Source organism: Mizuhopecten yessoensis, unplaced genomic scaffold (assembly GCF_002113885.1).
Source record: "Mizuhopecten yessoensis strain PY_sf001 unplaced genomic scaffold, ASM211388v2 scaffold827, whole genome shotgun sequence".
NCBI lineage: Eukaryota > Metazoa > Mollusca > Bivalvia > Pectinida > Pectinidae > Mizuhopecten > Mizuhopecten yessoensis.
The window spans coordinates 89,810-117,635 of record NW_018403741.1 but is presented as its reverse complement, the minus strand read 5'-3'; the positions used below and the strand labels follow the sequence as shown (position 1 = coordinate 117,635).

Here is a 27,826-nt window from a genome sequence, read left to right as displayed (position 1 = left end):
TATGACACTGGCTGTTGTCTCCCGAGGCACCCGTCCTCATAGGACACTGGCTGTTGTCTCCCTAACCACCCCTCCTCATATGGCACTGGCTATTGTCTCCCTAGCCACCCGTCCTCATAAGACACTGGCTGTTGTCTCCCTAGCCACCCGTCCTCATTTGACACTGGCCTTTGTCTCCCTAGGCACCCGTCCTCATATGACCCTGGCTGTTGTCTCCCGAGGCACCCGTCCTTATATGACACTGGCTGTTGTCTCCCTAGGCACCCGTCCTCATTTGACACTGGCTGTTGTCTCTCTAGGCACCCATCCTCATATGACACTGGCTGCTGTCTCCCTAGGTACCCGTCCTCATATGACCCAGGCTGTTGTCTCCCTAGGCATATGACACTGGCTGTTGTCTCTCTAGGCACCCATCCTCATATGACACTGGCTGTTGTCTCCCTAGCCACCCCTCCTCATATTACACTGGCTGTTGTCTCCCTAGCCATCCCTCCTCATATGACCCAGGCTGTTGTCTTCCTAGCCACCCGTCCTCATATGACACTGGCTGTGGTCTGCCAGGCACCCGTCCTCATTTGACACTGGCTGTTGTCTCTCTAGGCACCCATCCTCATATGACACTGGCGGCTGTCTCCCTAGGTACCCGTCCTCATACAACCCTGGCCGTTGTCTCCCTATGCACCCGTTCTCATATGACCCAGGCTGGGTCTCCCTAGGCACCCGTCCTCATATGGCACTGGCTGTTGTCTCCCTAGCCATCCCTCCTCATATGACCCAGGCTGTTGTCTTCCTAGCCACCCGTCCTCATATGACACTGACTGTTGTCTCCCTAGCCACCCCTCCTCATATTACACTGGCTGTTGTCTCCCTAGGCACCCGTCCTCATATGACACTGGCTGTTGTCTGCCTGGCACCCGTCCTCATTTGACACTGGCTGTTGTCTCCCTAGGTACCCGTCCTCATATAACCCTGGCCGTTGTCTCCCTATGCACCCGTTCTCATATGCCCCAGGCTGTGTCTCCCTAGGCACCCGTCCTCATATGGCACTGGCTGTTGTCTCCCTAGCCACCCGTCCTCATATGGCACTGGCTGTTGTCTCCCTGGCACCCGTCCTCATATGGCACTGGCTGTTGACTCCCTAAGGCACCCGTCCTCAAATGACACCGACTGTTGTCTCCCTCGGTACCCGTTCTCATATGACACTGGCTGTTGCGAGGACGTTAAACCCCGAACAATTAGCCTGTTGTCAGAGTAATGTGGCCGGGTGGAGTGCTTTGCTACCAGGTCCAGATCGTGACATTTCATTGCGATAAAACTTCAAAGTGACCATTGACTGACCCTAGCATCTTTAAAGATCTTTATCATATGACCTTACTAGCTGTTACAATTATGCAAAACCATGAATAAAAAATTCCTACAACTTTCCGAACGAATTTCTTTCGGAACTCCCCCATGATCCTTGATCCTGTCATCCATTTGTGTGGCATCAGACGTCACGTGCCGTCACGTGAAAATAGGCGGAGCAAGCTGACAAAACTTATCAATCTCCATTTTTTTCGCTTCAAACAAATCATGCATTTATTGCTGCAAAAACTTCAAACTAATCATGTCTCTCGATAACAGTGATCAGCTTGGCAGGCCGGAATTTCGCTAATGAGCGGACCAGCTTTGTTTTGCCTTTAAGTTTCTCCTGACCGAGTTGCTATGCGATAGATTTTAGAGATTTGGATACAAATCCAAACCGTAATTTTCTTGGTTCTAAATTAATAGCTGCCTCTGAGGGAAATTATACGTAATCAGTATCGTAACTTCATTATCTCGCGAGAACGTGACTTTACGTGAATCACGCAGATTCGCGTACACGCCTTTTCGAGAAAATCATTGGTTTAGTTTTTTTCTTGTCAGGCTGGCATATTACTCCAGGAAAGAACCGCAATTCCTACAATAAATCCTATTATCAACACAGAAAGTTAGAATTACCACGTAAGCTAAAAGATAATACATTGATATTATACATTTATGTCATAACATTCTCCGTACTGGATTTATCATTTTGCATCACGCAAACAAACATTCGGAGTACCTCGTTTGTGTACATACAGTAAAGGGGATTTAGACATATAAGCATGAAATGCGTTCAATACAGCTAGGGTCGTTAAATGCTATTTAAGGTGACTTAAAGGAAGAAAATTGTAAAATAGTTAACAAAACAATTTGTGCAACCCTAACGACTGAATTTTACCCCAGGGATGATATCATGCCTTGAGCAATTTAAGTCTAGAAATTCCATTTCCTTCATCTGACGCCAAAAATGTTCTTGGGAGTTTTATTGAAACATAACTGTTCTAAAAATATTAAGCTTAAGGTATAAACCGACTTTATAGTAATGGCAGGGGATTGTACTAAGTACGCTAGTGCTCCGAGTATAATTTGTTTTATGTCAGCGGAATATATGTTTGCGCTCTTAAGTGTATTTTGTTTTTCTACTTTTTGTGTTCCCAATCCAACTCTTAATACAATTTACTCTTTAAATTGGGTTCCACGTCTTTCGGCCTCATTTGTGGCAGCAAGGATCGGAATTGCAATTAAATTGAGATTGAACTTGCTTTCCAAATGATATCGCGATATATACTTTATGATACTCGAGTTTTTCCCACATTCAATGAAAAAAATAATGGTTCTTCTATACAAAGATTTAATGGAAAGATGGAGTTCATGGATAGATTTATGCCGATTCCGAATTTTGTATCAACATACTCTTGACAAAATGTTGCTGATATGACCTGGTCGAATGCAATGACAATATTATTTTATGATTGATTCAGGTTAAAATACTTTTCTTTTAAAATGGTTGGCGACATATCGACAGTAATCCCTCGTTATACTGTCACCATAATTTTCCAGTAAAATGTTCACGTTATCCTGTGATTCGGTATTATATTGCGGGACACATTCTAAGCTGGTGGTATTGGTCAGAATTGTATGGAATATTAATTGGTTTTAAATATGCGACATGATAGTTTAAAAGTCTGTCAAGTATAATGTTTTGACCTGTATTTGCCTTTTTTAATATTTTATCATTTCTGTTTACCTAGGCCACTACCGGTTCTATAATTCAAAACTGCGTTCTTTTATTAAACGAAGAAGGGGATTTTTTAATTCGTTGGCAGTAAGCGAGGTTGCCATTAAGCGAGGGACAGTATATCGATAGCTCACAGTCAGTTTTATTATATAGAAACATACACAATTTTAAGTTTATCTGACACTCTTTTCAAAATAGAAAAAAATGTATGATAAACATCCGGTTGTAACTGTAAACATTAATATTTCAGACAACCTTGTATACACCTCAATAAAGTCACGCTTGACTTCACACACCGACGACGCCTTCATCCAAACTGTCACTTAACACCGCGTGGTATTCATTTTGATAAACACCTATTAGTTCTAGTTGAAAAAGAAAAAAAAAGTATTAACGTTTTATCTTGTTTACCCAAATAACATTTCTTTAAAATAGGGATGTTTTCAAGATGTTTATCAAATTAAATTAACATTTTTATTATTTGGATATTTACATAAAATCAGATTCCTGATTATGATAAGAAAAAACCAGATTCATCACATTTATATAACAATGTGAGTTTTTTTTGTGTATTTAATCATTAGAGTACATTAAGTATGATAAAAGTTAGCATGAGAAATAAAGGAGACCAGTTTTGACTTGTCCATCCAGCTATTAATTCTAAATACACGACACAAAAAGAGATCACCCAACCGAAAAATACCTTTACTGAAATGGTATATAAACCCTTAATACAGAACATAAAAGACTCTTCAAACTTTTAAAAGGTTTAAAACACAATCTGAAATATCAGACAATTCTATACGAGTTTAAGTCCCTCTTTACATATATAAAAAAAACTTAAAGAAAAATAAAACCATTTAAAGGAATATTAATGTTAACACAGCCCTCTATTGCGAAAGATAAAACCATGGGCATCTTATAACATATGAGGTAAACGGTATCAGGAGGTGAAACTGTTTTACTGTCGTTGTAAATATTATGTAATATTTGTTTAAATTCTTTTGGAAAGACGAATTTTCTGAAAATCACATGCTGTGATGTATTTAATAGTTGTTCAGAACTTGAATGTTTGCAACATAAATAATAAACAAAATACAACAGAAAACTACCGGGGTCGAACTCATGTCCTTTCTTTGCTAATCCTTCAGTCTGCCACTGCTGTCATCCAATAGATACAAACACTAGTCTCAACGCCTACGAGAAAAACATATATAGGTAGGAGGATACAAAAGACATTCTTGACCTTAAGGTTAAACATTGTATGCCCAAGTTTATTAACAAAAAAGTCGTTCATTGCACTTCCTGTTTGAGCAATTGTTTGTTAGTCTATTTCGGGTTTTACCTCCTCACAACAGCTAAGATCCTAAGACAGCGTCTACAGATACTGGGCCACTGCTAGGGCCCCTTAAACGGTCACTGAAACGTCATAACCTGTACCTACCAGCATGACGCTCCATTCTGTCAAATTATACTGACAACAAGAAGTGTTTGTCAAACACACCAAATATCTATATATACCTGTACACGATTTGTATAATCTAAATATGTGATTCATACGAATGTATGATTCTGTTTATCCCTGGTAGTCGGTTTAAGACGCTGTTGCCGGTTAAAACTAGTATACACATTGTTGGCGTGGTTATATTGTTTCATGTGTGACGTCAGTATATGAAATTGAGTATATCGACAATGTACGAGATGGTTTCTGGATGGGTTTAAGAGGAAAATAATCCACTTAAGCTATATTGCAAAATAACAAAAAATGAACCAAGAAGCGAATTGCGTTTTATTATATAACCCAAATTTTATACATATTCGTAATAAACGTCATCCTTATCAAGGAATGTGGATTTAAAAGTACACATATACTCTAGGCCGAAGTGTTCTTTTAGTTTTTGCACTTAAAAAAATCCATAAACAATTCAAATGTGAAATTTTGTGAGAAATGTCCGCAATAATTGTCACGGTGATTTTATCTATTGCAGATGAAATGCCTCCCGGATCACAGCCACGTGATGTGACAACCCCTGTGAAAAAACGAGGACAGACGGTCTGACAACCATAGCTTAGTGATAAACAGAGTTGTCTCCCTTCTTGGACAGGTACGTGAAAACACATAGGACATGTATATTAAAAGGTTACAGATATCTTTCTTTAGCATTTCGTTTCCATTTTAATTAGTTAACATAACGGAATAAACCAGGAATATTGTTGTAAAATCGAGCTCAATGGACCCAACTCTTCTAATAAAAATAGTATGATAAATTTTACCGGAACTTGATTAAATCCAGATGTTTCTTTAATCAAAAAGTGTTCACATAGAAAGATAAAAGACGGAATTGGAATGGATGTTATATAATAATAATTTTTGACCAATGGGCGTCTGGCCAGAAGGTCAGTTTTAGTAACAGTGAAAACGAAACAGTATCATATTCTGCTCTAACCCACCAATTCAGGCTAGAGTAAAAAAAAACTACAAGAGGCTCGAAGTTATTTATCTGTGTATTTATTAAATGAAATAACAAGAAAATAAAAAAGAGTCAACAAAACCGTTATTCGACCTCAGAATTGAGATAACTAGGAATCGAGATAACTAGGAATCGAGATAACTAGGAATCGAAATAACGAAGGCAAAATATGAACAAATGAAAGACTCACATTAAGACCCTTCAAAAATCACAAGGAATATGAGACCAGGTGTTTCGGAAGGGTAAGCGTCATATGCATCATCGACGACAGCCGTCATGTAAATCTAGGTCAAATTAAAGAAATTTCACGTCCTTAAAGGGACAATCGGGGAAGATACAATCCAAAAAGTAAAGCACATATCGACCATTATAGTGCAGAAGAAAACAGGATATTTTTAACTCAGAACAAGATGTCGACAATCTTGCCCATAATCTTCATCAACTTGAATCTCTTTAAATTTTATGGCAATTTTGTCCATCAGCAGTCGATATATATCGCGACTATCTTGATATACGGAGCAAGCTTTTAAATACCGAATCAGCTGCGGCATGTTAATACCAAAGGTCAGGGAAGCAGGAATTAAATATCAAGAAAGGGAAAATTCACGATAGGAAATCGTAATCGTCACGCTTAAATGTTCAACTTAGTACTTGTTAGCCGTATCTGTTGGTCAAGTTGTAGGGTAAGACTGAGGAAAGCGGCTGAAGTAAACGAGTCAAATACATACATATATAATATAGAACAAAATATCGGTCATCCGAAAAAAATATTATTACCAACAAAAATATCATAACTAGCGAGGTTACAAGGAACTAATATTAAACATAACTCTCTTGCTCAGGAGAAATGGAGTCTGTTATGTCCTCACCAAGTGCTCGTCCTAAATGTCTTGGTATGATACGCCAACGAATATAAACTTCCCTTTCCTATCAAGGGTCATCGTTGCCAAGACATCCACGGTCTTTCCAGTCTGTTTCCACGGCTCCTCTCCAAGGTTTATTTCGACCTTCATGTCTTCCTTTTAACAATAGGCATGACTGTTAAATCGCTATTTAAATGTCTTACTGGTCCTCAGTTCCTTGTATGACCCTGTCCAGTTCCATCTTCTCGTGTTTATGTTGAGCCCCACTATTACATTGCTTTCAATTTGCTGACTCTTATCACTTCTTTTTTTTTGCTACAGGAATGCATAACTCGAGCGTAGGAGAACTTGAACGATGCTTACCCATGGGAATTTTTTAGTTAAAGAATTTCCTAAAGGTAAGGAGCTAAGACAGGTTCTGAAAGAAACACATTGTCTTCTGTTTGGCTTCTTTTGTTCTAAACGCTTCTGCTCTATATAGATGTACTGAGTGGATGTTGGCGGTATTGCAGTTTCAGGTTGTGCTCTCTTGTAAGCTATTTTAACTTTTGAATACGTTTTTAAGCCTATTGGAGTAGCTATATTACTTTTTCCACCCCGAGTTTTACTTTCAAAATTGTCCCATCCTTGGATACACCGATTCCTAGTTATCACAGCTGGTAGATGTTCTCTTAATAAACTTGTACAATTGTGATAATTAACCTTTATTCGTTTATTTGACAAGTTGACCTTCAATCCTAACTTGGCTGTCGTGTTTTGCCAGTGGTTGGTTTTGGGTATCGCATCAGATTGAATGTCTTCTCTTTCATCTGAATTCTCCAATGTTGCTCTCTGTTCTCGTTCTTTTTTAATTCTGTTAGCCAACTAAGATGGTTAACCAAAGAAGTTCTATGATGATGCATCATTCTTAATAGGAAATCTGAATTTTTCGTACAGAACAATGGTAAGCATCACATTGTTCTTAGTTAGATGGCCAATATTCTGCAACAGATGAAAAAAAGCGTTTCCAAGGAAATCTTGTCGAAAACTTCATCTTCATCTCCTAAACAAGTAAATAATGTTTGGTACTTTCTTACAATGACGTCACTACCTTAAAAGTTTCATGTAATAAATAAAATTATGTAATTCTGGTTCTATGAGTGTTATATAGGGACAGGGGCGTTTATCGTTATTTTGAGAATTTTAAAAGAAAGTGGGTTCGCGTATCTTAGATTTATTCGTACAGTATTTTATAGTTTAGATAATTCTTTAACGAGCTTGATGCCAAGCGATTTATGTCCCTGCGGTTGCTAAAATAACTTCGAACAATAAAATATCTATTGAATTTATTTCATCTTCAATATAAAATATAGAATTTGTCACGTCAGAAATAATTCTATATAATATTGAACATGTTTGATAAATTCAATCAATGAAGGTGTGTATAGCATCAGTATACATACAGCTCCATGTTGTGTTAAGTAAAATATTCGCTGACTTCAATTTAACGCAAAGTAAATTTATCCAAAAATAATGTTACCGGAAGTGATCAATGTCACGTTCACCGAGACTTGAACCTGGATCTTCCTGGACTCAAGACGGACCCGATACCTGGTCACGTGCTACCACTCCATTTTGACGCCAATATTAAAATGAAATTGTATATATTAGACATTGTAAAGGGAAAGATATGTCAGACAACTAAGATTGATATATCTTTGTTTAAGGTCAGTTATACTAGAAACAAGCGCTTTTGTCAGGAAATCTGTTCTATAAATGTCTTTTCTTGTGTTAACATTATCCTACAAAACACAACCTATTTATTATATATAATCGGTAACTAGACAAAATTGACGCCAAACATATCCTGACCCCGAACAATTAAGTTCAAAATGGCGTCATCCTTTTTAACATCAAGTTTATTACAGAGGGTCTTTCGGATATTGTGTTTAATAGGCGTACGCCAATCCTTCCCCAGTAACAAGCGGTCAGATAATTGGTACGGCTACAAACGCGCCATTTTATTGGTTTTGAGGGATCAACTGTGAGACATCTGTTGGCATTCTACATCTCTGTCAGAGCATTGAAGCATACCTTCAACAAATCCGGTTAGATTGGAACGTGACCACGTGACTACATCCCAGGCCTAAACTAATCACAGGACCAAAGACCGAGATCCGGAAACAGTCTTTCGCGTTCGCTATTTGGTTAGATCGAATCTACACCTGTCACTTGGAATATATTTCTGAACTCAACTCGAAAGCAAAGATGAGACTCCAAGGGATTTTTTTTTGTATTCATTTTGTATTTCGTCCTACTCTAAAATGTGTAAACTGATATTCGGTGATTTATCGAAAAGAAAGATCATTTTGATTACAAAAGAGAAAAAGAGAAATTATGATTTGGAAAGATATTGTCATATTAGCTTGTCAAATCGCATCAGCACTGACAAATCAAAATCAGAGCGATGATGACAAGCGTGTAGTTGAATGTGATCGATTGTTGGAACAAACATGTCACATTGATAACACCCGGAAGATCTAAACACTCTGAAGACCCAACAATGTAGCACTTGGAAGCGAAGATGTCGTCGAGATTGTTCCGGCACTGTGTTTGTCAGATTGATAACCCAAGGCAATTTTTCAAATGCTTGCTGTTCTTGAACGCTCTAGAATAACTTCTCACCATTAGAGATTGTCTTTAAAGGTCGTTCCGACAAAACTGTCGTTAAAGATATATATACTTTTTTCAAAGTTTAATGAGCAGAATGCTAATTTGAATTTGACAAAATAAAACAAAAAACAATTCGACGGATTAGTACGTCATTGTGTGTGAACTTGATATGTACTTTTAGAATATGCAATTTAAATATAAGATATGTTATCAGATACTTTGAAGAAAAACATTTATTATTTAACATCATTTCCATCTGATGAAACAAATGCCAATAAATTTTTTTTAAAGATCTCTGATAATTGTTTCAAATTTGATGAAAATAAGACGTTCAGAAGGACTAGGCCAAAACGTGGTAAACGTTGGGTGTGTAGATACGGGCGGTACATCCTAATCTTAGGATCAGGGATCCTGTCCAGGTAAAAAGACCCTAAAACATTTTCTGAGACTCCGTTGTGTTTTGAACACTTTGCAACATGGTGTTTTGTAGATGTTTACCAATGTTAAATGAATAGGAACAAGTATAGCGTTTATCAATAAACAGTTTATAGGTGTTTTTTTCAATATAGTATAACTGATATTTATCCATAAATGTGTAAAAAGTGTTTATCAATAAAGTCTTAATAGTGTTTATCAATTAAGTATAAATAACATTTATCAATAAAGTATAAAAAGTTATTATCAATAAAGTGTTTATCATTTTTATCAATAAAGTCTTAATAGTGTTTTTCAATAAAGTGTAAATAGTGTAAATCAATGAAGTGTAATAGTCATTATCAGTAAAATGTTAATTGTATTTATCAATAAAGTGTAAATAAAGAGCAGCAAGTGTTTAATCAATAAAGAGAAGATAAAGTATGACAGATGATTATCAATAAAGTGTAAATAACATCTTAATTGGCGTATATCAATAAATTGTAAATAAAGAGTAACTTGTGTTTATCATTAAAATGTAAATAAATTGTCACTCGTGTTTATTATTTAAGTGTAAATAAAGGGTAACTAGTGTTTATAAAAAAAGTGTGAATAAATTGTAACTTGTGTTTATCAATAAATTGTAAATAAGGAGTAATTGGTGTTTATCATTAAAAATGTAAATAAATTGTAACTTGTGTTTATCAATAAATTGTAAATAAAGTGTAACTGGTGTTTACTATTTAAGTGTAAATAAAGTGTAACTAGTGTTTGTAAAAAAGTGTAAATAATATGTAACTAGTGTTTATCAATAAAGTGTAAATAAAGTGTAACTGGTGTCTATCAATAAAGTCTAAATAGTTTTATTGAAGATATTTATCAAATACAAAAAATATTGTTCACTTTTTAAAACAAAACATTTTTCTGATTTTTTCTCGGTATGGTACATTCTCCGAAGAGGGTGTGTGGTATGGAAATTTGATCATTTTTTTTGTCAAATCAAGTTTATTTAAATTTTATTTAAATTGGTTTTTGGCTTTTGAAGAAACAGAAATCCAATTAGCAGTAAGAACCATTACTCTCGGCTCTAGATAACGAAGATTTTAGAAATAAAAATTCACATCATGAATATAGATTGGAAATCTCATCAAAAGAAAAAATGCTCACAACCAAGTCTGTAAAGATTAAAGATGTAAATTCAGACAATTTTATATCAAACGAACGAAATAGTAAATGGTACTTGAATTCAATTAATTACTTATAAGTACAAATGTTCATAAAAAGGGCGACGCAATCAATGAAGATTTTAATTTATTTACAGTTAATTTCTCACGTTGGAATGTTTGAATCGTAAAATAAATTTCATATGTGGAAACGAGAAATGCAATTTGTTAAAAGTAAGACCATGTATTTCGAAACCATTTCAAACGTAGGAGGATTTTTTTAGATATCTAAGCCTGGTTTCTTAAAGTTTTTTAATGTAGTTTCCTCTGCATTGAGTTGAAATGTAATTTTAACATCGCCTAGTAAATTTACTCAATAACAAAAAACTCTCTTGAAAATCGCATCGTCAATTTGTCTCTCGCATATGTAGTCTGTATTGAGGGGGACGCTGTAAGCGGTGTAATCTAATCCGTTATACCTTCGTGTTGTAATTACACTTCCAATTTATGACGTAAAACATTAGATTTACAACAAACGTTTGAATGACTACAATGAAAGGGGCACGTCTCTATGGCACGTGGTAGTCTAGGGCACATGTATATTCAGTTAAGTAAGTAATTCTAAGCATAGGTGTAATCTATCTAACCAGCTTACCACATGCCTGCCATATTCGTAATTGTATATAGCCTTTGCCAATTACAAAGTTAAATTTAGAATCAAATAAAATCACTGAAATTTTGCCAACTTTCGGTGCACATGCAATTTTGCTCGCAAGAGAACAATTGAAAACTATGACCGGATGGGGCTGTTTTGGGAGAGGGACTGGGCTGGGGGGTTGTAGGGGACGGAAGCTAAATTGAGGGTAGAATATGAGGGCTTAAAGATACAATGATATGAGATGAATGTTTTAGAGAAGAAGGGGTCTGAATTCGAAATTTTGGAGAGCAATACTCCAGATAGCAATTACGACACTTTGTGAACCAATATAATGTCAATGAAATAATGTAAATCCAATTCACATTAGGAATATACCACAGCCCTAGTTAACCATTGAACCCCATGTTGTTACTATTTGACTCCCGGAGTATTTCTCGACACTGGACGCAACTTGTAACACTCGGAACACATTGTGACCACCATTAACACTCGGAACACATAGTGACCACCATTAACACTCGGAACACATTGTGACCCCCGTTAACACCCGGAACAAGTTGTGTTAACACTCGGAACACATTGTGACCACCATTAACACTCGGAACACATTGTGACCACCATTAACACTCGGAACACATTGTGACCCCCGTTAACACCCGGAACAAGTTGTGTTAACACTCGGAACACACCGTGACCACCATTAACACTCGGAACACTTCGCAACTCTAATAAACACTTGAAACATACAAATTAACATTCGAAACACATCGCGACCCTAATAAACATTTAGAAAGCATTGTGATCCCGACTGGCTCATGTTAACGCTAATTAATTGATCCATTGAAGTTGTTTGTTTATTAAGAAGCGGTCTGTCGCTGGCTGTGTTATAAGTTGTTGCGTTTCTGAACTTGTTCATTAGTCCTAAATAGACGACATTGTCGTGACACTGTTAACATTATTACTTTGTCTGTCTTTCCGCAACAGCAAACAAAATGTTCAAATACGAGCTTCCTCGCTTCGTATTTCCGGTGATATTTTGGAGTCAGAAGATGACCGACTGTTTAAGTTCCCGACGTTAGTCGTTACCTTTAAGTTAGAATTCATTCTAGCAAGGTTTACATGAAAACTTGTTTTCAAGAATAGATTATATTTTAAAGCCGAAGGTTGTGATTTCTTATGGTATACAAGTTTTTGGAGGCACATTTCCTCATTTTACTGTATGTCTAACATATGTTTTGGGATAGTTATATTCTTTTGTCCTTTAGTACTGCTGATTAGTCTGATAGGAACGATATAGTCATAGGATGCTGGAAAAGCTTACTTTGTGTGTCTATTCACCAATTACATGTAGGTGCTTTCTTACTTCTGGTAATAATTGGACAAATTGCTTACTCGTTTTCCCAATTTCTCTCAAAATGTTTAACATTGTCCAAGATATATATACATCCTTTATTTTATTGCAGATCAGATGATGGTCAGGTTCCGAAAGGGACGAACTAGTCTCCGGATAATGACCTATAAACCACTTGACAATCCGGATCATGACGTCACTTTTTGGAGCAGCTGAACTAGGACATCACAACACTGATCACTGGTGAGGGCTAACATCAGGATAAGCAAACAAAAGGAAAACAAGAAAACAACTTGAAATGTACAACATTTACAAAAAATGTCAACATTTACAATTCGAGTGGCAAGGACTAACGTCAGGATAACAAACCTCCAACAGTGCAGCGGTTACGGAAAATGGCACGATCTTAATATGAAATAAACAATTTGATGATTTATTTACGTTTACCTTATCAAAAGTTTTCAAGTTAAAACATCTGGTTGTATGTTAAATTGTTGATATGCAGTTCACCTCCGTGTGGGTAGGTGTGATATCCGAATATTCCATTTGTTGTGAATGATGTGTACCTTTCTCGGGCGAGTGCTAACGTCAGTATAAAACAAGTTTGTGATATCAATGTGCTCGCATTTTTGTCCTGATAAATATGGAACTCAGTAGAATGACCAAGGTGAAGGATCTTGTGCAAGCATTTGATAATCGTGACGTTACATTAAACGGCTCCATGTGAACGAAAAGGAAGTGACGTCATCATACAGTAGTTATCTCTGACAAATGGTCAATTTTGTTTGGCCGACATGTTGGATATCAACATTTTTTTGTGATACAAATAAATTACTTATACCGTCCTATTCACTCATGTTACATTATGGTATTATATCTATTTTTGACATGTTTATTTTAATTACATGTTGATTTCATACACAAATATTTATATCAATAAAAGACGATTGTTTTTTCTTAGTTTATCTTCCTTGCTCCTTTGTCATTTAATGTGAATCTTCTGCTACGAAATTTTCAAAATAACATTAGTACCTGTCAGTTAAGTGAAACAGACCTCGGGCGAGCAAAAAATGAATCTTCTTCTTCCACTGTACCTAGGACAGACTGTACTTGTGAAACGATATTCGACCATGAACAGTATTAGGTCAAAAAAAATCAATATGATCTTGATGTACCAAATTTGACACTGGAAAAAAAGTTGTTAAAACTGGCTAAAACCGAGGGAGAATAAACATATCTAAACATTGCAATGGGTACTACAGATACGTTTGGGTTTCTTCAATTTCCCTTTAACCGAGGACACACGAGAAAACAATCATTGATTGAGGAAGTCTCACTCATTAGTCGTCTTATACGATCATGCAGTGAAATATTGCAGGCCAGTACTTTCTCTCACACCCAACAGTGGACAATGGTAGCGAACATATACTGAGTATGTTATGTGTTTTTGTACACACGTCCTGTGTATGTCATGTGTGTGCACTTGTTTTGATTACGTAACTTCCGGTGCAATGAGGTCTGTTAGCTCTGACGTCTGTACAGTAAGGGCATTGCTATGCAGACGATCGCCCTTGAATAGATTAATAACAGTGTACCTAACAAATATTGAAATAGTGAAGTCAGCATAATTATTTATCAACAAAAAATATGAGGTAGAGTACATAAATGGTATAAACATGTTGAATTACAAAACGTATGTCGTTAATTTCTATTGAGGATACAGATCTGCAGAGTTAAACCAGCTAATAGACTGTGGTATGACCACACTTCTTAAAAATCTCTCAAAATACAAAAATGATGTATAAATCGCCAAGATACATACCTGACATATATAATTGCTTGGGTTTATGTACGTTTGAGCCTTACACAAGCCTCTATATAGAACAGACTAGTTATTTTTTCCAACTAAATAAAACTTCATTTTCAGTGAGTCAGATTTAGATTGAACGTTTGGTTAAAGTTATTGTTTTCGCAAAATAATAAAAACGAAATAGCCCTAGTCTGAACGTAGATGTCATAAATTAATCTTTTACTCTTTTAAATGTTCATTAGGTCAAACATGTATTTTTGTGAAAAAGATATAAGAAAAGTAACTTTCTTCAAATATGTTTTTTTTCATCCCATCCCCATTGGCATCTTACATGCCGCCATAAACACCTTATTTGTGGTTTGTGTTAGATTTATCTTCTCTTAGACTATGGTTTGTGTTATAGTTTTCTTCCCTTAGACTATGGTTTGTGTTAGAGTTATCTTCCCTTAGACTATGGTTTGTGTTAGAGTTTTCTTCCCTTAGACTTTGGTTTGTGTTAGAGTTATCTTCCCTTAGACGATGGTGTGTGTTAGAGTTATCTTCCCTTAGACGATGGTTTGTGTTAGAGTTATCTTCCCTTAGACGATGGTTTGTGTTAAAGTTTTCTTCCCTTAGACTATGGTTTGTGTTAGAGTTTTCTTCCCTTAATCTATGGTTTGTGTTAGAGTTTTCTCCCCTTAGACTATGGTTTGTGTTAGAGTTTTCTTCCCTTAGACTATGGTTGTGTTAGAGTTATCTTCCCTTAGACGATGGTTTGTGTTAGAGTTATCTTCCCTTAGACGATGGTTTGTGAATAAACAAAACAACTGTTCAACCCGAACTTAAATTTGTTTCCCTGTTTAATTCATAGTTTATCAACAGCTCCACTCGTCAAAAAACAACAGCCAACAATTATTTTTACGATCGGACATGCATAAGTTTATAAACTTAATGTACAAAATCTAAGGTTGACATTTGTAATAAATCAGTGTTTGGTCACTGATTAGATTTTCAAATCACAATTGTAGAAAAAAATCTTCAAAGAGGACTGATTGTCAAAATTTTAAAATTGAATTTTAGTGTACCTTTTTGAAGACAGTCCCGCCATTTTTCTTTTGTGCATGTATACAGGTCTTCAAAACTTATTTCGGGCCTGTGAGATTAGTTTAAAACTTGATCTCGGTTTGTTGTTTTTTTTCATTTCTTTGAGGTTTATCTTAATTCCTCTATATTCACACGAAGTCAATAACAGTTTGTGGGGATTTTTTGGAAGTTATATTCATTGAAGATATTCCTAGTGATCTTGCGGAAACGATTTAGGATAGCAACCGGAAGCGCCATTGATACACTCCTCGATTGATAATGAAATGTTCAAGACACATAAGCTTTGATATCGTTTTACTTACCACAACGATGTCCCAACTTTCAAAAACTTGAAAACGCGTTTGAAAAAACTGTAATTTACTTGAAAAGAAAGAAAATTAATCTTAATTAAAACTTACGAATTGCTTCTTATGCATTTCAACTTCATAAACAAAACAAAATGACAATTCGCGTTATACCTTAATTTATTATGGTTGTTGAAACATTCTGTTATATAAGTTTCCGAGGTTTAACTGACATTTTTTCACACGTGGTGTATGAAACCAATATCAGGGTAAGTTGTTTACTTTTAATGTGCTATCTAACAATTAATTTGTACAACAATGTACATTTGACAACACAAGTAAAGTAAAATCTAAAAACCTTTTAATGCATAGCGTTATATTTATTCCGTATCATTAATCCAAATCCTTTTTGATATTGCGTCGTAGAAAGTCAACAAAAGTATTTAAGAAAATGATTACAAAAAGAAAATCCAAATTTTGAATTTAAATTATTACGAGTTGGAAAAAAATAGTCATAAATTGTAATTGTGTATTGCAGCTAAGCTATATTGGATTTTTAAAATTTCTAATTTGTTTTATTGTAACGTCTCTGGGAATATAGAGCAGACATAATTCTGTTATTCCTTCTTTTCGTATTGCAGAGTTATCTGGTCTTGTGAGCAGGTATTGATTGCTACGTTATTTGTTTGTGAGAGTAACGTCATAATTTTTTGAGAATACGACGTAATTTTCCCACACAAACTAATGACGTAACAATCAATACCTGTTCACAAGAGCAGATAACTCTCCAATACGAAAAGACGAAATATGTCACAACACTAAATTGCTAAAGAGTGCATCTTTTTGTTGTCTTTTGAAGAATTTCGGTGCAGTAAATTAACAATGAATTGATGAGACCAGTAGAATAGTCGAAGATGTGTGAAAAAAACCGATTAAAAAACTTTAACAAGTACTGTCCCTCTTGTTATCTGACCGTAACCACGTCACAACATACATTCCGCTGACCTCTGCATCGTCACAATCTACCGCTTTTCACCCCATCCAATCCTCCCTACTCATAAAATAACCACATCACCATCACAACATACGTACAATGACTTTGAAATCATCATTACATACGTACACTGACCTTGACATCGTCGCATACAACTAACGTACACTGACCTTGATATCATCACAACATACGAACACTGACCTTGACATCGTCACAACAAACGAACACTGACCTTGATATCTTCATAACATGCGTATGTGTAAGCTGACCTTGAAATCGTTATAAAATACGAACACTGATCTTGATATCGTCAGAACAAACGTATACGTAAAATGACCTTTATATCGTTATAGCATACCTACGCTAACCTTGACATCATCACAACATATGTAGTCTGTGACCTTGGCAACGTTACAACATATTTATCAACATATGCTGTCCAGTCTTATGCTAGCTAATCTATTCACTGTCGTGGAGGAAGAAACACATGCAGAATTGACTGCTCTATCAAATGTCAGTAGCGTTTCCCTGTAGAAGGCTGTCTCGTTTTATCAGGAGAACAATCCTGTGCTTTACCGATAGACTTAGCCGTAATCTACGCAATTATTGACAAGTATGGATTTTCCTCTCTTTTACCGAGTTGTGTCATCGGCGCATCTCCCCACGCTCTCGTAAAGCGGGCGTTCGAGGAAATCTAATTACAACTTACTACTGCGCCGACTACAAACCGCTTGTGTCATTTGGTTTGTGAACCAAGAACCAGGGTTGTTTCTCCTCGCTGTCATAAATCAAGAGAACCATTGTGCATTTCGTGATTGTTACCTTAACTGATCTCCCCTGATTCGACGAATTATCCCCTGTCAAATCTGCCACATTCCGCCATCAATAAAACAATTGAAAACACATGAAACATGATCATACAACGAGTTTGTAATGTCTTAGGTAGCCGGTCAAACACAACTGCTCCTCCGTCTTATCCGGGTTTTAGCATGTCCCCTAAATTTGACTTCGGCTAGCAACTTTATCATGCGTACAAGATGTATTATTAAAGCTTTCGATTCTACAAATTAAAATAGCATTTAGGACAATTTCAACGCCAAAGACATTTTTTAAAGTTTCTCGAATCTTCCTTAAAAAAATAAAATAGTGAAAAATCCTTTATTTAAGAAATAGATGCGTCTAGCTTGTTCGCGGAATATCTAGATATATTTCTTCTAAAGTGAAAGGATTTCAAACTGATGTTCAATGCAAATAAAAACGTTTAAATGCAAATAGTATTGTAATGTATAGTGGATACTTGTCTGCTGTAATAACCCGTTCGGTTCTTCTGCCGTATTTTTGTGTTTTTTGTTTGTTTTTTTGGTGGGTGTTTTTGTTGAACATATGCTTTTTTATACAAATAAAGGTTAAAGTTTAACATTTCAATCAAATCACACATATCTTCTTTTTTGTGTGTGATACCATTGTAACATGAAAGTGAATCTTGATTCCTCTTTCTCAAACACCTTCATACAGTGTCAACGCTCATGCAACGTTTATTACGTGTTCAAACGAAGTAACGTACAAAAACGGTATATATCTCAAATACGTTTGATTTCACAATTATTATGCGTGTTTTTGTAGTCGAATATTTTTATTTCCATGAATGTCCATAGAAACGAACATTCAGGTCAGTGTGTTTAGTAATGTATTCCCGAATATATATAAACTGTGACCATTAACTAATTACCAACCCAGAGTTCTAATTAGAAGGAAAACTGTTTCGTCGTTAATTAGATTCCGGGAGACGAGCTTCCAGGAAAATCTGGTCCAAAATAGCGGCATTCCACGGAATGATTTTGTTTACTTTACAAACTTGATTTCTAGTTTCGGATTAAGTGTTGAGCATACGTTTTTGTGCTTAATATAAATGCTAATTTTTATTTTCAATCACATTTAAAATTTCAGGAATTAATGTTGCGTTAGTACTTCTTTGTGAAACGCCCTGTGCATGAAAAGTTCTATAAGTCATCCGAAAATGGGACCGCTGTGGCCTTGTGGTTAAGGCGTCGTTCCGTCCAAGATCACTAGCCCTCCACCACTGGGTCCTGTGATTGAGGCCTACGTGTGGTAATCGCCAGGTACTTGCCGCAGGTCGGTGGTTTTTTTCCGGGTACTCCGGCTTTCCTCCAGCACCAACACCAAACCTGTCCTCTATTGACCATGGCAGTTACACTTGAAGTAGGACGTTAAGCACAAACATTTACTGGTCAACAAGGGTATCGACATGTGCCTGACTGTACTCTCCCTCCCCCCTCCCCAATGGTCTTTTCAGTGACCATGACATTGAAACTTGTTAATCTCCTTTGCTTATTTAAATATCAAATATTGGATTCCGTGATAGGACCTGTAACTCCTACGGTCTATGTTTAGTAACAGCGATTTTGACTTTGACCTTAGAAACGTGTTAATGTTCATTTACATCTCACAGCGTTTAATTATGTCAAATTTCAGAAAGATGAGTGAAACGAAATTGTGGACGGACGTATGGATGGACCGACCGACCGACAGACGGACCGATGGACACCGTGATTACTATACGGCAACCGCCCGAAGACACCAAAGCAAACCGAACAGAAGTAAGGGAGATAAGCCGGAGATAACAGTACCTAGTGAATATAGTTTTAGTAAAATTAGAAGCATTGCTTGTTCTGTTCATGCGCCATAAAACAGAGAAAAAAACATAAAACTTATGATAAAAATTACAAAGGAAAAATGTACACAAAGAACCATTATTTGCGCAAAAAGACGATATACCGTAATGATATACTGATACACTTGCTCTTGAAACAGTTAATAATAGATTATTTTCTTGCCGTTTTCTCCCGGTGTACTTATGTGTTCGAATCGACACGTCATTTCTAGTATATACCACATACAGCGTCCCGATATTCAACAGGAAACTGAAATCTCGTGCTGAGAAGCATAAAGACACAAACCTCTGTTGGCCTGCTACCGGATCTACTATGCTAATGGCTTCATAAGATAGTTGTTTTTCCTAAGTACAAAACATTCTGTCTGCTTCGTCACACAAACTCGCGGCACAACAAGAGTTATGAACAGATTGAAAGATGTCGTGGAGCATCGAGAAGGCAACTTAACCGATAAATGGCGATTGAATTTTTGAACCCAAAGTGGTTGACGTCTATCCAAAGCCATCTCAGAAATGGGAGATGATATCATGTACATTTTACACCCTCTTTAGTTAGAGTGTTTTAAGCTTAACATATACTGCTGTTTAGATGGTAGACGTTGGTAACGTCATTTATTATCTCCATAAGGCCATACAAAGGACGTTGTGTCACAGAATCACCCTCTTACTTCTGAAACAGCAATTTACTTTAAACGATAATGCATCCGATTGGTAGTAATTGAGACTTTAAGATAGAGTCCTTTTTTCATAAAACAAATATCATAGCTGTAACCTAACTTTCAAATTTGATTATATTATTATGAATAGAAAATAAATTGAACTGACTTAAATTTCCAACCAACCCTATTTTTGTTCGGCTTCGTCTGCTTCAATCTAAAGTCACTTTCACGTAAACTGTCTTTTTGAGGTATTTTTTTTAAAAGGTTTGCAAATGGACGACAAAAGTATTCTTTTACAAACAGACAGTGGGACATTTATAGAGGTTGTCTATAAGCCTTTAATCGATTAATTCTATTGCAAATGTTGATTAATACATTTATTTACCATTTACAGCTTTGCGTCCCATTTATGCTTAATCTACCACTGCAAATATAACCGGAAATGCATTTTTGCCGAACTTTTGAGGTAGCTTAACTTAGACAGCCTAATACTTATACTTGGCTGTTCATTTGCGCGAGCAAATTATTTTTACACTGTATGTGATAAGACGTGTTGCGTTTCAAAAACCTTTGAATGTCTGTTCATAAAGAAATGTTTTATTGTAATATTTGATTAACAACATTTCCATTTTCATTTCCAATCAAACAAACCTGTTCTAAAATGTCCAAATAAGTTTAAATTTAATGCCCCTTTTTACTGGATTTTCGTTGTCATTGAATATGCTAAAAACACAAGGATGTTTGTCAATTACTCAAGATAGTGACTCCTGATATATAAAAAGGTCATACAACCCTACCAAAATAGTCTCCAAGCGTTGTTTGCGCTTCAATCAAATCATCAAATTGTCTTAAAACTCTTTAATTATTCATGACGTCAGAAATTGATTAGTCTTTAAAAACGCTTTGTTGAGATGTCGATCATTGTTAAAGTACTTATGTCAAGAGTTTATTGCCGAAGTCCAAGGGTTTTTCTTTTCATGAAAAATGTCGTTTCTCTCTCCGAGGATCAATGCATGCTTTTTTATTTAATTGTTACCCCCCCCCNGTAATACAAGGGTATAAAGAGGCTGTTCGGGATCGATCGTTTAAAGCTGGTTAAACAACGCCGTGTGCGCGAAACCAATTCCCATTGAATCAATTGATTTAATAAAATATTTTGAAATGAAAAACGCGTCAAACCACCCGTGTCAAAAAAGGTCGGGAAAACCACTAAATGTACGTTGGTTTGATTTTAAAATTGAAACTAATGAAAAATACATCGCATTAGGGGATTAGACACCACTTACTCTGCATTTTTAATTAATTTCCCCAAAAAAACCACCTAAATAAAATCAAGCAGCATGTTATCAAAATATCACAAAACCTCATAAAATATTTGCACAACGTTAACCTTCACACTCATTAGGGGATTACAAACCGTTTACTGTGCATTTTTAATTACTCTGGCAATACAAAAAAAAAGAACTATGCGATCAAAATATCTCAAAACGCATAGAATCTACGCAGTTTGAACATTACTGCATGCGCTGTCAATGGTCTGTGACATTCAAGGACATCTTATAAAATGTATGTCAAGTGTCACCCCTGTATAAGCGAGATATTTAAAAGATGAACCGTATGTGCTAAAATTCAAATTAATACACGAAGATATTCGATGAAACAGCATTATTTCTGTGAGTTATTAGCATTCAAATTAGTATTGAGAAAGCCTGCTGTGGTCAGGGGGCTTGGTTGGTTGTTTATTTGTTTATTTTATTTGTTTGTTGTTTAACGTCCTCGCAACTACCAAGGTAATATCGGGAGACAGGTGAGTCACCACCAAAAGGAAAGAGTAGGAAACAGAAATGACATATAGGACAAATCTTATGTGTCTCAATGGCGGCAGCAGATCAGATCCTTTCAATGTCTATCATTAAAACTGAAACACCAAAGCAAATTACCATTTGTTCAGGGACCCCACATTAGTCGCCTCTTAAAGCAGTAAGACTCGAGCAAGTACCCTCCCCCCCCCCCCAAACCCTTCGAACCGGAACGGGACGGGGGGGCGGGTTTCGATGAACCGTTNGGGGGTGCGTGTTTCGATGAACCGTTGAGCTACAGTGTATATATGGCTCAATAGGTACAGCAGTACCATGACGTGTCAGATTGGTAGAGGAGGAGGGACAAAGATCGATCTTTGCATGGATCCCTTTTTACCAGGGATTTCCCTATGTAACATATCCGATGGCGACACTTTGAATCTGAACTTTTCCTATCCTATCCTTCCATGTTTCACCTCAAATTTGACTTATTGCGTAACGTTCGCCTGTGTGAGCAAGGCAGTTAGTTATGTTCCCCTGGCCGGGACTTACCGAATTACTTAACACTCGTAGATGCTATTCCCTACTAAACGTTCAGTATTAAGGCTGAGCGTAATGTCTAGTTTTGCCCGTTGTTAGTATAATGTGACTGGGTGGATGTCAGTTTCCGGACAGTTTTTGCGACCATAGTAAATGTGTGGTATGCCGGATGCCAGTTTCCGGACAATTTTTGCGACCATAGTAAATGTGTGGTATTCCGGATGTCAGCTTCCGGACAGTTTTTGCAACCATAGTAAATGTGTGGTATGCCGGATGTCAGTTTCCGGACAATTTTTGCGACCATAGTAAATGTGTGGTATGCCGGATGTAAGTTTCCGAAAAGTTTTTGCGACCATAGTAAATGTGTGGTATGCCGGATGTCGGATTCCGATCAGTTTTTGCGACCATAGTAAATGGGTGGTATGCCGGATGTCAGTTTCCTGACAGTTTTTGCGACCATAGTAAATGGGTGGTATGCCGGATGTCAGTTTCCGCACAGTTTTTGAGACCATAGTAAATGGGTGGTATGCCGGATGTCAGTTTCCTGACAGTTTTTGCGACCAAAGTAAATGTGTGGTATGCCAGATGTCAGTTTCCGAAAAGTTTTTGCGACCATAGTAAATGTTTGGTATGCCGGATGTCAGTTTCCTGACAGTTTTTGCGACCATAGTAAGTGTGTGGTATGCCGGATGTCAGTTTCCGGGCAGTTTTTGCGACCATAGTAAATCTGTGGTATGCCGGATGTCAGTTTCCGCACAGTTTTTGAGACCATAGTAAATGTGTGGTATGTCGGATGTAAGTTTCCGGAAAGTTTTTGCGACCATAGTAAATGTGAGGTATGCCGGATGTCAGTTTCCGAAAAGTTTTTGCGACCATAGTAAATGGGTGGTATGCCGGATGTCAGTTTCCGGACAATTTTAGCGACCATAGTAAATGTGTGGTATGCCGTATGTCAGTTTCCGGACAATTTTTGCGACCATAGTAAATGTGAGGTATGCCGGATGTCAGTTTCCGAAAAGTTTTTGCGACCTTAGTAAATGTGTGGTATGCCGGATTTCAGTTTCCGAAAAGTTTTTGCGACCATAGTAAATGAGTGGTATGCCGGATGTCAGTTTCCTGACAGTTTTTGCGACCATAGTAAATCTGTGGTATGCCGGATGTCAGTTTTGGGACAGTTTCTGCGACCATAGTAAATGTGTGGTATGCCGGATCTCAGTTTCCGGACAGTTTTTGCGACCAAAGTAAATGTGTGGTATGCCAGATGTCAGTTTCCGAAAAGTTTTTGCGACCATAGTAAATGAGTGGTATGCCGGATGTCAGATTCCGGACAGTTTTTGCGACCATAGTAAATGTGTGGTATGCCTGATGACAGTTTCCGGAAAGTTTTCATGAAAGTTTTGTGTAGTTGTTAAGAGGTGCTTGTCCCTAATGCGGATTTTACCACGTCCAATACACGTTTGTTTGATATGTAAATGATAATTATTATTTCACTAACATCTACTGTGAGTATACAATTTTCTGTGTTTTAAACTTTTTATATGCCTATCCACATATTCATGTGAGTCTGAAGAGTGATACGTTTATGGCCATTATTACATTAAGAATAAATTCTACATTTTATTTCAAAACATTTCAAAAACAAGGATTACGTGTATAACAAAGATGACAGGTTATCGTTGATAAACTTAAAAATTGAACCAACTGTCCATGTTATGCTGTCTTTGATATTACTATAATGTAATTTAGAGTTGTCTCCCTCAACAGATTATAAATTAGCATTATATAGTAAATCAGAATACTATCCTCATGTCAATCTACACACTTATTTATGTGTGCATATTAAATATCCCTACAATCTTTTGAAATCGTTATGGTTATCCCCAGTATTGTTTTTAACAGGTTCATGTTGCCATCCATTTTACTTCGGCATATCCCTTTCGTTAGTAAAAACAATCCAAGGGTTTGGGCACAAGTTCTGACAACTCACTAGGCCCTCTCCCGACAATACAACACACAGTAATTAAAGATATAACACGTGATGACAAAACGTTCAGCATAATTATACACATAAAGAATCTTCTTATTGACATGAAAACAGCAAGGAGAAAGGGAAGGAGTGAGGGAAAAGGTGAGAGAAGGGACATCAGGGGAAGTGTTCTGGTTGGAACAGTTGTCCACCTTAATTGGTTTCAAACCTCTTCGTTGATTTTATAAATGATTTTATAGCAAGTATAATATTGACATTTGTTTGGAAAGGAAGCTTCCTTGCTGACGTCGCTACGGATATGATGACGTAGCTCATGATTATCAAAAAGTAAGCTAGAGACAAGATATCAATATGTCTCTTACCACATCCCTTTTCCCACTCTTTAAGCAATAAATTCCATTCATTATTGATCGATAAATTATTAAAACATATCCTTCAAGAGGTACGTTTTGTATACGATACATCCCTGATGCATCAAGAACAAGTTTTCCTGATTTTAGGCTTCAGGTCCATTTGTTGAAGTTATGATCCCATCTACCTTACAAACATGCATACATTCTATGACTCCAAGCTTTACTTTAAATACCGTGAAGTAAAAATGCACGCGGGGATCACCAATATGCTAATTTGATGTAGCAAAAACATGCACCTGTAAACGCCTGTTGAAACATAGGTTTGTGATGAAATGCTTTTTCAGCCATCAAAAGTTTGAAACACTACTTTATCAATATTTTTAGTAGAACCTGCTGTTTGGTTACAATAATTTATGGCCGGTACGCATGCACGAAGCGTCGAGTTGCTATCTTAGGCACAAGTTTTCCTATTCTCTAAGGAATGGAATCGCTATTTTACGTTACTCCGTGACATGCATCGTTGAAACAAACAGTACTTTCTTTAACAATAAAATATTCAAATAAGAAAAAAGGAAACGTTTAAATCAATGACACAACAGTGAAGGAACTAGGTTTTGGTTATTTGTATACTGTGTGAGTTAAGTAGCATTCTTCATCCAGCCCACAGTGTCCAAAGTAGAATATCCGGTTTGGAAAATTCGTTATTAGAAAATAAATGTTTGAGTTGTGGGATTTTGTTTTCCTGATAAGCGGTTCGTTACTGATCTATAAAACACGATTTAGATAACAGGTGTTTACTAAGGTAAGTCAGTTTTAAAGAACGTCCAGACAAATCATAATCAAGGTATCCTACCGGAAGTTGCTCAATATACATTTCTGGGTTTTATTATCAGCTGTATCCGATGAGCAGAGGCACATACTATTCTAAATGACGAAATTAGGAACAAAAGATATTAACTTTAAAGTCGCGAGTCTTTTTAGATAATGTACTAATAGTTCTTTTACTATCTTTTTTTGATTAATCTTAACAATACGAGGTTAAGAAATGCGTGTTTTTCATAAATGATACTTACATGATATATAAAAGTTATATGAAAGTTAAATGCAAAAATACAAACAAAACTGTCTCAAGCTGTGAGTTCCAGGCCAGTAAAATGTAAGGAAAGCTAGAACGATTAAATAAACAAAAACAAATAAACAAAAACAAATAAACAAAAACAAATAACTGTAAAAACAGTGACTTTTTACCGATGTAACTGATGATTGTTTCCTCACTCGAGCGCGCTCCAAATACAGAGGTTTTATTAGTGATCGAACGCACCCTGACGTGGCTGTCACACGTGCAGCCATTTCTAGCATGTTGTATCTGGGTGTTGATGAATGACCACTGGTCATGCATGCTGGCCTTTACATCTGACATGTCCTGACATCCTTCGCTAGCAAGTTAACGTTGTTGACCAGTAATATACACTGACCAGACCAACCCGGGTGGACAGGCCGATACGACTAATTGTTGACCCCTGGTCGGATCGTAACCCTTCATCTCAATCTACGATCTTTACTGATTACCCATAATTCTCTCGTGACCGAGTGCGCCATCTTATATCTCTGATCAATCCCAGAGTAGCCAGGTTTGGGACCACAGACCATTTGCTTTACGAAGTCCATCGTCCATCTGTCCGGTACTGACCAGCGTTTCTCTGTTTTATGTCCGGTTGTCAGAGTCACTATGAATTTCGTGATCAATATTAATTTCCTTTTGTATTGATATATGATTCACAAACACACAAAAAAACACTTGCAGTATAAAAGGCTCTTGAAATGCTTTTGTAACTGCAAATCTTTGGTTTTTCGCTGGTTCATTATTAGGCGGATATACACAAATGTTATAACTCGGGGAAATAATTTTAGCGACTGTTTGTTGATGTAAGTCCTTAGAAATAACAAGTATTTGCACTGGGATTTTTTTGCGGAAAAATATATGAACTTCGAAACAATAACGACAATTTCATCAAACTGCGCTAAATACTAGTTTTAAAGAATGCACACAAGTATTTGTGAATAAGATTCGTTCATTATAACGGCAAAAATAAAGTACTCTCGAAATATGCCTGATTTTGGGAGCACAATTATTGCTACATTTATAGCAGTATATTTAAGGTTAATCGCACTGCTTGACTCATTATATCCAGAGTTGTCGCCGTTGAAAATATAATTCCATTTCCGGTTTAGATCATTGTATTTTTGTATCATCCCGTTACAAATTCAAACATTATTTGGTCATTAAAAAGTGTGTTCATATTACCAATGACTTTATTCTTTACAACCTTTAAAAAATCTTGCCATTTTCTTCACATCATTTATTCCTTGAGTGATACTGATTTTTGCGCACATATTTATATTAAGTACCCTTAGCAAATTTAATTTCACACAAAAAACGTTTTGATACACATTATCTAAGAAAAAGCCAGGTTGAAGAAACCCAAAATAACGTCATCGCAAATAAGTGGAGAAATATGGGTTCGCCGCCAAATCAAGTGCTCTCAAAATATAGGTAACGTTCAGAACCAATCGGATCAAATACTCATTCAAAATAGACTTGCCAAGGTTCCTTCACTTTGAACTCTTCAGTATTGGAAGTAAAATTGAGCACTTATTCTTCGGGCAAGACGATCGTAAACTTTTGTTTACAACACCACACTGTTCCTCTGGTTGTTTTCCTTCATGACTGATGCGATGTTATTAAATGTGAAAGCGTTCTTTGGCTAATTAGTATAATTTTCCGATAAAATTCCAAATCAAGACAAAATACCGACATTCTTCCGTGTTGGTCAGCTATCGTCAGGAAGTGGACGTGATGACCGATACGGTCCGTCCTATGGGACGCGATGGGGAGGAGGATAGGGCCGCCCTGTGGTCAGTAATTAGGGGTTGTAAGGGGACAGAGAGGCTGGTGACCAACGCTGGATAG

General features: G+C 36.6%; 1 long non-coding RNA gene across 1 annotated transcript in view; it reads left to right on the top strand.

Moving 5' to 3' along the window:
- Nucleotides 1-13,597, top strand: part of LOC110453154 — an 84,834-nt gene extending 71,237 nt beyond the window's left edge. The window contains exons 2-4 of the long non-coding RNA XR_002463259.1: nt 5,071-5,187; nt 6,738-6,814; nt 12,767-13,597. This is a non-coding gene — a long non-coding RNA (uncharacterized LOC110453154). The remainder of the gene's footprint in view (nt 1-5,070; nt 5,188-6,737; nt 6,815-12,766) is intronic.
- Nucleotides 13,598-27,826: the final 14,229 nt, after the last annotated feature.